We start from the raw sequence: 13,040 nt of genomic DNA, 5'->3' as shown, positions 1-13,040 counted from the left end.
CCACTATGCTCTATTGTTAGTTGACAAAAATTCCCTTAGATCTGGTAGAGTACACCACCAGATTAAAGGTCCCCCTTCACCTTCAGCTCATTCATCTATTTCGCACATATACATTTATATATATAGTTCTCTGAAACATACATAAAAGAACTTTCTTGATAATTCTGATACTCTATAATTTGTTAATAAAACTTGAATATTAAACTAGATCATGTTGTTGTTATGTATGGAAATTGGACTCATTAAAGGGTTTATTTTACTCTCTGTCTCTGCCTGGCTCATGGGCCCTTTCTTAGATATACCTGGTCAGCAAACAAAGGCTTTCCTTTTTGATAGTTGCACCTCTGGTAGGAATTTGGCACTATAAGACTAGTCCTGGAAAGCCTGGGTCAAAAGTGGAAGTCTGTCATCCCTGGAGGCACTCCCTTATGCCAGACAACTATCACAAGACATCTGTTTATAAAGAAGTCTCATTTCTTTCACTAGAAATTGTGCGTAGTTTTTTTGCTTGTTTGTTTGTTTGTTTTTTAAGAGCAAATTCTTCTCCCCAGGGAATTTGGATTAAGTGACTACTATAGAGAGAATTCACTTAGTTGACAGAGTGACAAGTTGCATTTTAGAAATCTTTTCCCACATGTGCTTGTTTTAAACCCTTTTCTTGTAGTTGCCAATTGACCATTTTATGATGAGGAGACTGATATAATTTCATTTGTACTTTCTAAGATAAGAAATAAATTCTCACTCTGTAAAAACACAACAGCTGGTGAAAAGAACATTGAAACTTGAGATTACTATCTAAAATGTAGTTCACCAGTCCTGCCTTTAAAAAACAAAACCAAAAAAAAAATCCTAGAGGAACCTCTATGTCTTTTGTGATAGTAATTTCTCATAATGCTGTACATGCCTGACACAGAAAGCTATTTGTTGTAGGATTTTTTTTTTGGGGGGGGGGTGAGAAGGAGGGAACTTTGAATTCATAGTCAGAAAACCTGGATTCAAGTCCTGGATTTTTTGCTTTATAGTTATATAACAATTCAAAAATCACTTAACCACTCTGACACTTCTACAAAAAATGAGATTAATGATACTACCCGTAGAATCAATTGAAATGGTGTATTTTAAAAGTATTTTTAAAATGTAGAGTGCTTCATAAATGCAAATTATTCATTTTTATATTTTGGGTATTACTATACTTATAATATTGTTCTTGATATTAAATATGCAAAAATGAAATCACATCCTATTCCTGCCCTTCAAAAACTTACTATCTATTGTCTAAAAATCAATATATTAGAAAATTAAATGATAATTGTAAATAAGAAGTCTGCATTAAAGTTTTTGTGGAATGTGAGAAGGAGTCTAAGGAAAGATTTGTGGAGGATATAGGATTTAAATTGGTTGTTAAATGAAGCAAAAGAGTTTTAATGGGCAGAAATTGGGAAAAGTGTGATGATATTGTGAGAAAAGACCTTGAGATAAGAGTAGAAAGCATAAGGATAAGGTAAATAATCATTAGTCCAGCTTTTTAAATTTTTTTTAATAGAGAGCACGTGAAGGGAAATTATTTGAAATAAGACTATGAAGGTAAATTAGTTGGGGACATTAAATACCAGAGAAACAAATTTTTGTTTATTTGTTTGATTTAATTTTATTTATTAGGTAATGGAGAGCCATTGTGGATTAGAACTACTAAATGAAATAATCGAATTTCTGAGTTTTAAGGGAACACAAAGGTCATAGTATTCCGCCCATTTAAACAAGAATCCCTTCTAATATGTGACAGATAAATGATCATCTAGCCTCCACAAAGACCTGCAGTGGTTAAAAACAAAGAACAACTGTAGTTTCTGAATATGTTCACTTGGTTTTGGACCATTAAGTATTAAGAGATTTTTTTTTCATTTTTTCCTTGTTTTCAAATCTGAAATCTTCCCCTGCCCCTTCACTATTTGAACCTATTTGAATTCTATGGGACCAAATAAACCAAGTCAAATTTCTATTCCACAATGGCTGTTAGCATTATAAGTAAAGACACCTCCACTGAGATAGGGCAAACATGTGAATTACTGTGTAACTATTGGTTTGGGAATTCATGTATTTGGATTTGAATCCAATGCTGCTACTTTCTCTCTAGATATGTTGAGGCAAGGCCTTTGATTTCCCTGGTTCTCAGATTTCATCCACGTAATCTGAAAGTTGACTCAAGTGGTCTCTCAATTCCACTGTAGTACCATGAACAAAGCAGGGAGGAGAAAGGGAAGGCCAAAAGTACTTATTAAGGGATTACTATGTACCAGGTTGTTATGTTAATTAGGGTGGGACTTTTTTGTTTACTCTTTTAGAATGCTGACCTAATCAAGTATGTGTGGGACAATAATTCCCCCAAAATGAAACAACAATCAAAGGTCTCTCAAGGTAAAGACAGAGGCTTTATTTGCAAGTCTCGCAGGACAACTGGGCATTGCCTACTCCAGGGTGGAATGGCGTAGGGAGGCCAGTTCCAGAGAGCAGACAGGCAGTTTTTATACCCCTGGGAGACAATTCTAAGAAATATCCCTAAAAAAACATCTTACATAACAATTCTAAGAAGCCCCAAAAACCAGACCTCTGTCCCCATCAGTGGGGATAATTGGTCTCACATTCTTGAAACAAGGAAAGATTCTTAATCTAATACCTTAACCCCAAACTAAAAGATAGCAGTTACAGGCATGATGCAGGATGTGGGTATGTGTGGTATATGTGCAAGTGTAAGTGGGGAGGCAGAGGGTTAACTTTAAACTTTATGATATAGCTCAGGCTTTATGGAGACTAAAATATTAAGTATCCTTTTCCTTAAATGAGAGACTTTCAGACATTCCACTCAAGTACCTATGATGAGTCTTGCCATTCAAATGTAATGGTAAGCAAAGTGGACTTTTTGTTGTCTTTGTTCCTTTGACTGAATCGGGAGTCTTTAAGCTGCTTAAGAAACAAAAAAGCCCCAGGCCCCAGGCCCCACACCTTTTTGCTAAGTAGGCTCTGAGCTCTTGGGGGCCCTGAACAGGGTATTAGAGCTCTGAGGTTGGCATTTTATTTTGGGGATCTCACTCACTGGAAGAGTGTGGTGTGATTTGACCAAAGGAAACTCGGGGTAGCCGCTGGAGCCCATGCGCCTCTCCCCTCCCACCCGCTTTGAAAACCCAGATGTTGGTGCCTCTCTCTAGTAACTATGTAATTCTTTGGTCAGACAGCTAGAGGCCTGTTTGTTGGTAACTGTGTGTATTTGCTCTGTTTATATTGTTTATGTTTGTAATGTCTATTTGTATTCTCTCTGAAGTTCAGGGTGACGGCTTTTCCTGAACTAAGTTAATGATATATGTATGTTTGATTAAAGTGAGATTGTTAACCGCTTAAAGTTGCTTTCCTTAGGAAAGCAGATCAAAGAACTTGTGTGGGCAGCCCTTCTGTGTGCTGGTATTGTTGATCTTACACCTGCAGAGCAGCTGCTAGCAACATTGTTGTTATACAAGTTGATGGTAAACAATAGGCCTCAAACTCCTCAGTGAAATAAGGGCATGTGAAAAGCATGTGAAAGCTAGGAAGCATGTAAAAACTTCCCCCCAATGGAATGGGCAGATGAGAACAATTTGTTCCAATGTTCGTGAAGGTGGCTGAAACAGGTGTGTTTATCTTACATGGAACACTTAAGAGTTTATTCAGAAGTAGAAGATCCCAAGGTCATTCACCGTATCCCAGGCCATCACTAGTAATCTTGACTTTTGTCTTAACACTGGACTTTAATGACTCTGTAACCACTTAATGGTTACTTTTTGGACCCTCCTGGCTCAAAATGATTGTAAAGAGTCATTGTTTCTCTTTTAGCCAGCAACCCTGAGGTTCTTTCCCTCCCAATTTGTTTTTTTTTTTTAATTTAAAGGGGACATCCTTTGTCTCACATTAACCAGGCCTATTCACTGAATGGGCATTCCCTCACTCAAACTGAAAACTCAGAAAGACATTAGATTAAAAAGACCAAAGATTCCCACTGCATCCTAGGCCATCTCTGGTTTTCTTGATCTATATCTGGCCACTGGACCCATATGGCAATGGAGGAGAAAGTGAGGCTGGTGACTTTGCACAGCTCTCCCTCAGTCAAATCCAATTCATTTGCAACTCATGTGATCCTCTTCCTGATGCCATGGTCCTCTTGGAGGACGAAAGACAAACCACAACATTATAAGTATTTCTTCAACCTGGCTGAAGTTGGATATCATTCCAACTATAGCAACATGTCCAATTCAATGAAGCACTGGTTATGCATTGACCCATTCACATCAGGGACATTACAATGTACTCAGGCAAATAGACAATCACTTGATTGAAAAGGTAGGTGGACTAGCTTTCTTTAACATCAATGAAGCCAAGTTCTATTATTACTTGAACTATGAGGCAAATATACTCCTCATAATTGCAACAAAACAAAAAATCCCCTAGGAAGACATAGAAACAGATAAAGAGCCAGTGTGGCAAAAGCCCATTAATCACCTTTAACAATAATGGATTTATTATAAGATGGATAATTTGAAGCCATTCTCTAATATGACCCAAAATTGGAGTTAACCTGAGATTTTAATTCTGCCTACTGCATTAAGTTATTTAGGCTACTATCAGTTCCTCTGGATAGTAAAGATGAATATATGCCTTCATGTTTCATACAAAGAAAATAGCTTGAAGAATGTTGTCAATGACAAGTGGAGAAGAGTAGACAATACCTTGAACAACACAATACCCTTGCCATTATATCTTACTACTGAGATATCTCATTACCAGAGTAAAACTTCATGCGATGGAAAGAGGAAGCATCATTTAAGGGGTTAATGTTTGGGACATTTTAAAGTACTTCCAAAATGGATACATTTCATTAGAAATTATAATTACCTAAACATTCGGAGTTGTGCTTCTTTCCAAAGTTTAAGCATCTATCTTCTAACTGGTGAAACTAACAATCTTCATAACAAGCATGAAGCTTTTATATTGCCTGTGCCTACACATGCACACGGTTTCATGCATGTAGTATCAAAGTTCTGACACTAAGATGAGATATTATGGTATAGGAGAGAAAGCTGAAGGTTTGGAGCCAGAGGACCAGATTCAATTTGGACTCTATTGTGGACTTTGAAAGTTAACTTTCCATCTCTCCAGAACCCTTAAAACTCTATAAAAAAAATAAAATTAGCATGTAGTGCTTAAGTGACCTCTAAGGTTTCTGCCAGTTCAAAATACTTAATTATGCAGACACAAAGTCAAAATGTTGCCATATTCATGCCATCAATCAATACGTCAAGTTGATCAGTACTCAAAGAAATCAATCCCATATGTGTATGGACACATACAATCAAATTTATCTTCATTTATTGTACTAATAAATTAATTCTACCTGTCTTGAACTTCCTTATTCTAGGTAACAAAGGCAAAATGCCCTGTCAGTCGTAGTTAGGAAGCATCAAATAATGTCATACTTTAATATGACACAATGGTGTAAATGCCAAGCCAAAATTTAACCTTGAGATAAAAGAAATTAAATGATATATTTTTCTGGAAGGCTTCAGGATAGTCACTCATTACACTCTACTTCCTAGTGAAGTAGCCTAGTTAGAGTCATTACATATCCTAAACTAATTTCTCAATGAGTCATAGTATCTAACAAAAGAGGGAGGAAAACAAATAAAGGTATAATAGATCAAAAATTTTATTGTATTTGTAAGAAACCATCCAAAGCAATCAAATTTATAAAGAAATTGATTTTTTAAAGTAAAATTCCTATAGCTAATAATTTATCTGCCAACTTTTAATACTGTCCTCATCCTTCATTCTGCAAAGTGATTTTACTAAGTTTTATTTAAGACATAAAGATGGGGAGCTCTCAGAGAGACACCTCGGGGCTTCTGGTGTGGGCCACTGGAGAGGGGCTGGTGCTCCCAAGAAGCCCAGCACTGGCCTTCACAGGCATGCAGGCCTAAGCTCTGCTCGGCTCTGAAGCAGGAGGTGAGACTGGAGGCTCAGGGGCCTGAGGTCAGAGCAGGGGGTAGAGTACTCCATCCATGGCACCTCTCTTGTGGGGGACCTTGTGACATCCGACATCCAATACAGGGTGTGAAGGAGAGGGTGAAGAGGATGGTCTGCAGCAGCAGGCGAGAAGGGCAAGGAAAGACTGGACTGGACCGGGTTGGGGAGGGGGTCTCTGCATCCTGGAAGCCCGCAGTGGGCAGTGGCCAGCCTGCGGGCACTAGGGCAAAGGTAGCCAGAAGCAGTGGCTGGCTGCTGGGCTGGCTCTCCTTCCTGCCCTGGGGACCCTGCCAACAGGTGTGGGTTCTTCTGCATGTTCAAACAAGATCCCCTTGCACTTGTGGCTGGCCCACTTGCTAAGCCCAGACTTGTCTCCTGTTGTGGGAATTTAAACCCCAAATGGAGTACAGTCATCACCTACTCTTTTTTTTTCTGTGTCTTCTTCCCAAATTTAAGAGGGCTCTTCCCATATTTATCCAGGCAAATGTGCACTACCAAAAGGTCTTCTGATAATAGAATTTAAATGCCTTAAATAATGCCTTAAACAGATGGTACCTTAAATTTCACCTTCAGTACAAGAGGCTCTGGTTAGTCCTGTAATTATGTTGAGGGTTGAGGGAGACGAGGTCCAAGAACACCAAGATTGGAGTTCCCAGATGGGGTTGGGGCCATATGAAATGAATTCATGTTCTCAAGCATTCTTTAAGTCAAGGTGGCAAAGATTTATTACACTTTACAGTGGCCAAGAGTTCTTAGGGAGCCTGCAACCTTACACGGCTACAAGAAAGTTTTTGTAAGAGATTTGGGAGTGAAACCTGTCAATTAGGTGTTTTGGGGTGGGATTAGGGAGTGGTTAAGGGGTGGTCAGTTCTTAAAGGAAGGTGCACTTTCTGTGTCTATTGCGCAAGTATCTTACCCAGAGTTCACTGGGAAATAGCCGGGGTGGGGTATGACCTGGAGGTGTGGTTTTGACTGTGAAACATCACTAAGTCAACCAACAGTCAGAGCTGACTGGAAATATCCAGGCTGTTTCTATCAATTGTCTTGTTAGACAAGATGAATGTAAGGGAGTATACATTTCACTATGTCTAGGATGCATATCAGTAAGGTCAGTAAGCAGTAAATATAGTTATGTCCCAATGCAATTAGCCCATTAGCAATACACAGGGAATCAGACCAATAAATTCTATAAGTGCAGCTGGCCACAGTATCAGGAGGTTATAAGTGTTTTGCTAAGGCATGCTGCCCTTGAACTGGAGAGAAATCGCTAGGGCCAATGTTTTGAAGCTAGGGAGAGGTGTGATTTTGGAAATGGATGTGATTTTGGAATTGGGGTGCAGGCACAGGCACCCAAGCAGAGGCTAAGGGGAAATGTTAGAATTAGGGTCCAAGCACAAGCATCCAAGCACACCATCAATTACTATTACAGTTGTTGAAGTTTGCTGGTGAATACATTTACAATGGAGGTTTTATTCCATCTTGAATAGTATATTATGGCAGAAAAATTATACGATGAAAAGAAATAATATATTTTCTATTGTTCACATGACCTTATTGGAGATCCGTATCAACCATCTATGTGAAAGAGCATAGGAGTTTTTATACAATGATTTCTAGAAACTTGATAGTAGTAGATCAACAAGTACTTGCTAGTCCAAATGCATCCAGGAATGAAACCAGGTGTCAGCTTGAAATCGGAAGTGGTCAAAATGAGGCAGTGTAAGAATTGCAGAAAGAGAAACCATTGACCACTTGAATTCTAGATCAAATACCACATGTAAAAAGAGAACACATAGTGAAACAAGAAAATTCAGATGTGTTGCTTGGTACATTCGATGACAGTTGTGCCCTATTTGTCATAAGTGAGATATGCTGTGAACAAAGCCATAGCAGTGTCTCAAAAGAAATCCCTTCAAATCCTCATATTGAAACTGGTGTGCTAAGAAAAATTCAGATGATTCAGTTTCAGACCAGTTCAGTGCTGTTTGAAGTAGAGTCTTGATTCAGAAGATTATAGTAACAATGAAGGACAAGAACTCACAGATGAAGATGATGAGATACACCAGGTCAAGTTTATGTGAGGCAAAGGCAAGTGCCATTAAAATGTCAATTGACTATTCAAAATGGACTTCCTGAGATAAAATGAACCTTTTACGATGCCACAAATGCTGGTCTCTGTGAGAAAATTGGCTTCCCGAGGGGAAGGATGAAGTGTCAGATAAAGGCTAACTAGAAAGTCCAACACAAGGGGAAGAAGAGGGCCTTGAAGTTCTAGATTGTAAGAAAAAGAAGATGAATCACTTTCAAGATTCACGTGTTAGGGAAAGTGATGAAAAAATATCATGAACATCAGGATCCCAAGAAAGTGAGGATTATTTCCAACCATCAACATCTAAAAATATCATCTGGGAAGATACCAGAGAATTTGAGAGAGGAACTCAAGACAAAGAAAGATACATGGAATCTATTCTTCTCCTAGCATTGAAGAAATCTATGTCATCTGTTAGAGCTGACTTTAAAATGGTCACATTGCCCATGGAAGGACAGGAGGTCTTATGATATGTTGTACATGTACAAAGAACATGAAAAAGAGAAATGAGACTTGTCCAGTGGGCAGCCAATTCAAATGATTGTGTTAACTTATGTTCTCTAGATGTGATTTACTAAATGTGGAACCATATTTATGAAATGCTTAAGAATGTTCACATATGGCTTATAAAATTTATTTAAAATTTAATTTTTGTAAATTTTTTCCAAGAAAATGAATATTTCCATACGTTTAGTGACCTCTAGTACAATTTTCTTATTTGGAATGAAGTCTTTTTATTCTCTTCCTTTAGGAAGTAACTTCTTCTGGTTACTATTTTTTCCATTTTGTATAATTTTTATTAAGCTTATTTGTATTTTTTATGCTATTATTTGTAGTCAGGAAGACATAAGTTCAGATACCAGGGTAGGCATTTAAAACTTATTTGATTTATGAAAAATTATTCAACCTTACTATGCCTTTGTCATTTCCTAAGACTTTTCTGCTAAGAAAAATAAGTTGGGAGTAAGTCATAGACACTTGAATAGAGTGTATTGAAACTATAGATCATTACCATTTGCATCCATTAAAAATTACTAGTTTTTTTGAAGACTATTTCTATTTGCTAAATAGCTTCTGCCTTCTCCAGTTAAGGAGTGTCAGATTTTTTGGACAATTTTCTTTGTAAATAGTAAATGTAATAAATATTCTGTAAGTTTTAAAAAACATAAATATGTTATATCCAGTATCATACAATCTATATTCTTATGTTCAATTCCATTTCTTCCCTTTCCTCTCCCATTTGTCTTCCCAAATACTTGCTGTTGTTCACTTTGTAAAGATATAGTGAAGAATGAATATGAATATGAATACATATGAATATGAATTGTTACCATTGATTATTACCATTAGGAAATCAGGACCCACACCCATATCAATAGCATCAAGAGACACTGGACTTGGAGTCCAAGCTGTTTCACTTGCTAGCTCTGTGGCAATAGACAAGATATGTTACATCCATTTATCCAATAAGCACTGATCTATTGTCTGCTAGGTGCTAAGGTCTTGTGGAAGATGCCATATTTAGATAATACATAGTCCTTACCCTAATGAACTCTATAACTTACTGTGGAATTCACAGAAAATGACATTTCATTATAATAAACATTATTATACAATAAGAGGCAGCAGGGAGTAGTTGATAGAAAGTTGGTCTTGAAGATAGAAAGAACTAGGTTCAAGTCCTGCTTCTGACACTTATTGTGTGACCTTGGAAAATACCTATTTCAATGATATGATGAATGCATTAATATATTAAAGTTTAATTTCCATACATTACTTAATGTTTGTTATGTAAGTAAAATTATTTGGATTTTGCAAATGAGAAAACAAGGGTCAGAAAAAAAATTATACACAAAATACTCTGGTGAATGGCAGATGATGGAGCAACACATGGTGGCCTTGCAATATAGCTCCATCTCTAAGACATTTAAAGTATGATTTGTAACAAAGTTGATTGCCTATGTTCTTACCCTATAGCTCCTTTAGAGGAGGGACGTTTTTCCCCTTCATTTATATCCCCAGAGCTTAGCATAGCACAGTTCCTGAAACAAAGTAATTACTTAAAATGTGCTTATTAAACTGACTGATTTGAAACACCTCACCCACATCCATAAATGTTTACAGTTTAGCAAAAAAAAAGACTTCTTAGTGTTGTGTCTTTCTTCTATAGGTTTTATGCCAATGTCCGTAAGTGGAAAACAAAATTTCAGTGCCAAGTTATTGCCAGGAAATTAAAAGGAAAAAAAAAAAAACAAAACAGATCACTTTTAAATGGCTCATTTTTAAGAAAACCACATGTGGATATTTTTCATATAAAAAATTCTCTTTTGGAAATTAATTCCAAGCTATGTTTTTGTTTCATTAGGTTCTGTGTACTTTTATTAATAATAATAGCTAACATATATAATGCTTCCTGGTTGCAAAACAGTTGAAAAACTTATAGCATTCGATTCTGCGAATAAGTCTGTGAATTAGATTCTGTAAGTATTTTCACCCACACTATCAGATTAGGAAACAGAGGTTCAGAAAGTTTCAATGATTTTTCTGGAACCTCGGAAGTAGTAATTTGCAGAGCTGTGACTTGAACATAGATCTTAAGCAACTCCAATAAAAATATTTTTGTTTCTCTACCATATCATGCTGACACTTTTTGTGAGGAATATAGCTCTACAATTAGAGAGCCAATTGGTAAATTTTCACATTGAGCATTTATACCTCAGAATCATGGCTTAATTCATTATACTTTTGATTGTTTAGACAAAAAAAGCGATGGAGAAAATATTAAAATTGCAGATTAAACAGAGATGATTGTTAAATATTTACCAGCACACAACTGGAAAAGAGATATGGTTTGGGTCTAAATCAACAAAACATTTTTTATTTTAAAGTATGCCAAAATATTACTGGTAATATTTTGATGGAAATTAAGATCTTTAGCTTGGAAAAGATAGGGAAAGTATGATGATTCTTCAGAAAAGGAACAGGAATTAGATGTGTTATTCTTGGCTGGAAAGGGTATTATTGGAAGCAATGGATGGAAGAGACAGAGAGGCAGATTTCTTCTTTATTTACTGGGGATTAAAATCCTAGTGGTTAGAATTTTTAAAAGTGAGATGGGCTGCCTCAGGAAGTAGGAAGTTAGTTCATTATCACTGAAAGTTGTTAGTTGGAGCCTGGACAACAACCCAGCAATATTGGTGAGATTCCTGTTCAGGTTTGTGCTGATCCAGACAACACTCAAGGATCCTTACTATTCCAAGACTGTGTAGTTCCACAAGATGGTGGAAATTGGAGCCTCACTACTCTTGGTTTCAGCTAGGTGCCATAGTAGATATAATCTCCTGCCTGTGGAGTTAGGAAGAACAAAGTTTAAATCTTTTCTTAAATACTTCTGTTTGACCCTGGGCAAGTCACTTGGTCTTAGTTTCCTTATCTATATAACTATGATAAAAATAATACCTCTCTCACAGGTTGTTGTGAAAAACAAATGAGGTAGCATATGGAAAGTGCTTTACAAAGCTTAAATTGCTATGTAAAATTGAAGCTATGTTATTATTGTATCCTTAAGACTGATTTTCCCAGTGCCTGATTTTTAATAAAAATTTACTTATCTGAAAGCTTTTTGAGTATATACTCTATATTACTTGCTATATTATTCTATAGACTGATCTACCAATTGAGGTGAAAAGGTTTCTTATTTCCCAGGAGTTCATTTTATAGGGAGGGAAGCAATATATTTATTACTAATTTATTGTTATTACTAATTACTATTTATTGCCATGCTCATAAACCATGTAAACTGATCAATTTTGGAGATTTTTTTTCAAAATAATTCCCTTATCCTAGCAAAATCTCTTGTGTATAGTTCAGTCTTTAGCCCAACACAAATAAGTCTAAATGTCATTCCTATAATGAAATTGGGCTGAAATTCTTAGAGCTTTTGGTGGTCCCAAGTTCTTGCCAGAAAATAAAGCCTGTTTATGACAACACTGGAAGTATCCAAAGTTCACATACACTGAAAAGAATTTCAAAGTTTTGCCACAAAGAAACAGAACTCAGCAAAACTGAAATCCTATCCAAAGTAGCCCAAGGTCTGTACATGAAATCTGCAGATGATGTAGTTTTGACCCATTTTTCGATAAATCTTTCCCAATCCTCATTTGTTTTCTTATATTTTTCTGTATTTTCATTTTATGCCTATCATCCTTGTCCTTTTTCTTTTTTTTTTTTACCTTTTTCTGCCTCTCTCAGCCTTTTTTTTTTGTCTTTTGTCCTAATCCTTTTATTTATTACAATCTCAAGATTTTCTGAGGTATTTTTTCATAGGATTATATATGTAGAACTATAAGGGACATTAATGACAATCTATTATAATCTCCTTATTTTACATATATGGAAACTGAGGCCCAGTGGATTAAGGCTGTGACCTGAAGTCACCTAGGGAGTGTCAAAGGCAGGATGTGGACCTGTTATATAACTCCATAACCAATGTTTTTCCTACTTTACTGCCCTGCTTCACTAGTTAGGTTTCTCGTAATGTGATCTTTTGTTATTCTCTCTTGTTATGGTGGAAAATGAAATCATACAATGCTTTTCTTAGTGGAATGAAGTGAAAATATTAGTATTTTCATGAGTATCTTCTGCTTTCCTGTCCCATATCCATTTCTGATTCCATTTTACATTTTTTCTCGTTCCAAATTTCCTGAAAAACATTAGTTCCAAGTATATAGTATCATCCATCATGATCTCTAGGATCATGAACAGAAGAAATCGCATTATATATCATATTAAAATATGCCCAGGGCCATACACTCCCACATATGTGCATCTAAAGAGTACAGCCACAAATAGTTTTGTGTTGTTTTGTTTTTCCTCTGAACGAAAGCACATGGCCTTATGTAGAGAT

At 36.4% G+C, this 13,040-nt stretch overlaps 1 pseudogene; it reads left to right on the top strand.

Annotated features, from left to right (window-relative positions):
- The first annotated feature begins 7,703 nt into the window (after positions 1-7,703).
- LOC118829897 lies at positions 7,704-8,698 on the top strand (annotated as a pseudogene).
- The last annotated feature ends 4,342 nt before the right edge of the window (positions 8,699-13,040 follow it).

This window comes from Trichosurus vulpecula, chromosome 8, assembly GCF_011100635.1.
Source record: "Trichosurus vulpecula isolate mTriVul1 chromosome 8, mTriVul1.pri, whole genome shotgun sequence".
In the NCBI taxonomy this organism is placed as follows: Eukaryota; Metazoa; Chordata; class Mammalia; order Diprotodontia; family Phalangeridae; genus Trichosurus; species Trichosurus vulpecula.
Note: the sequence above shows the minus strand (reverse complement) of the source record. Positions and strands in the feature narration are given on the sequence as shown.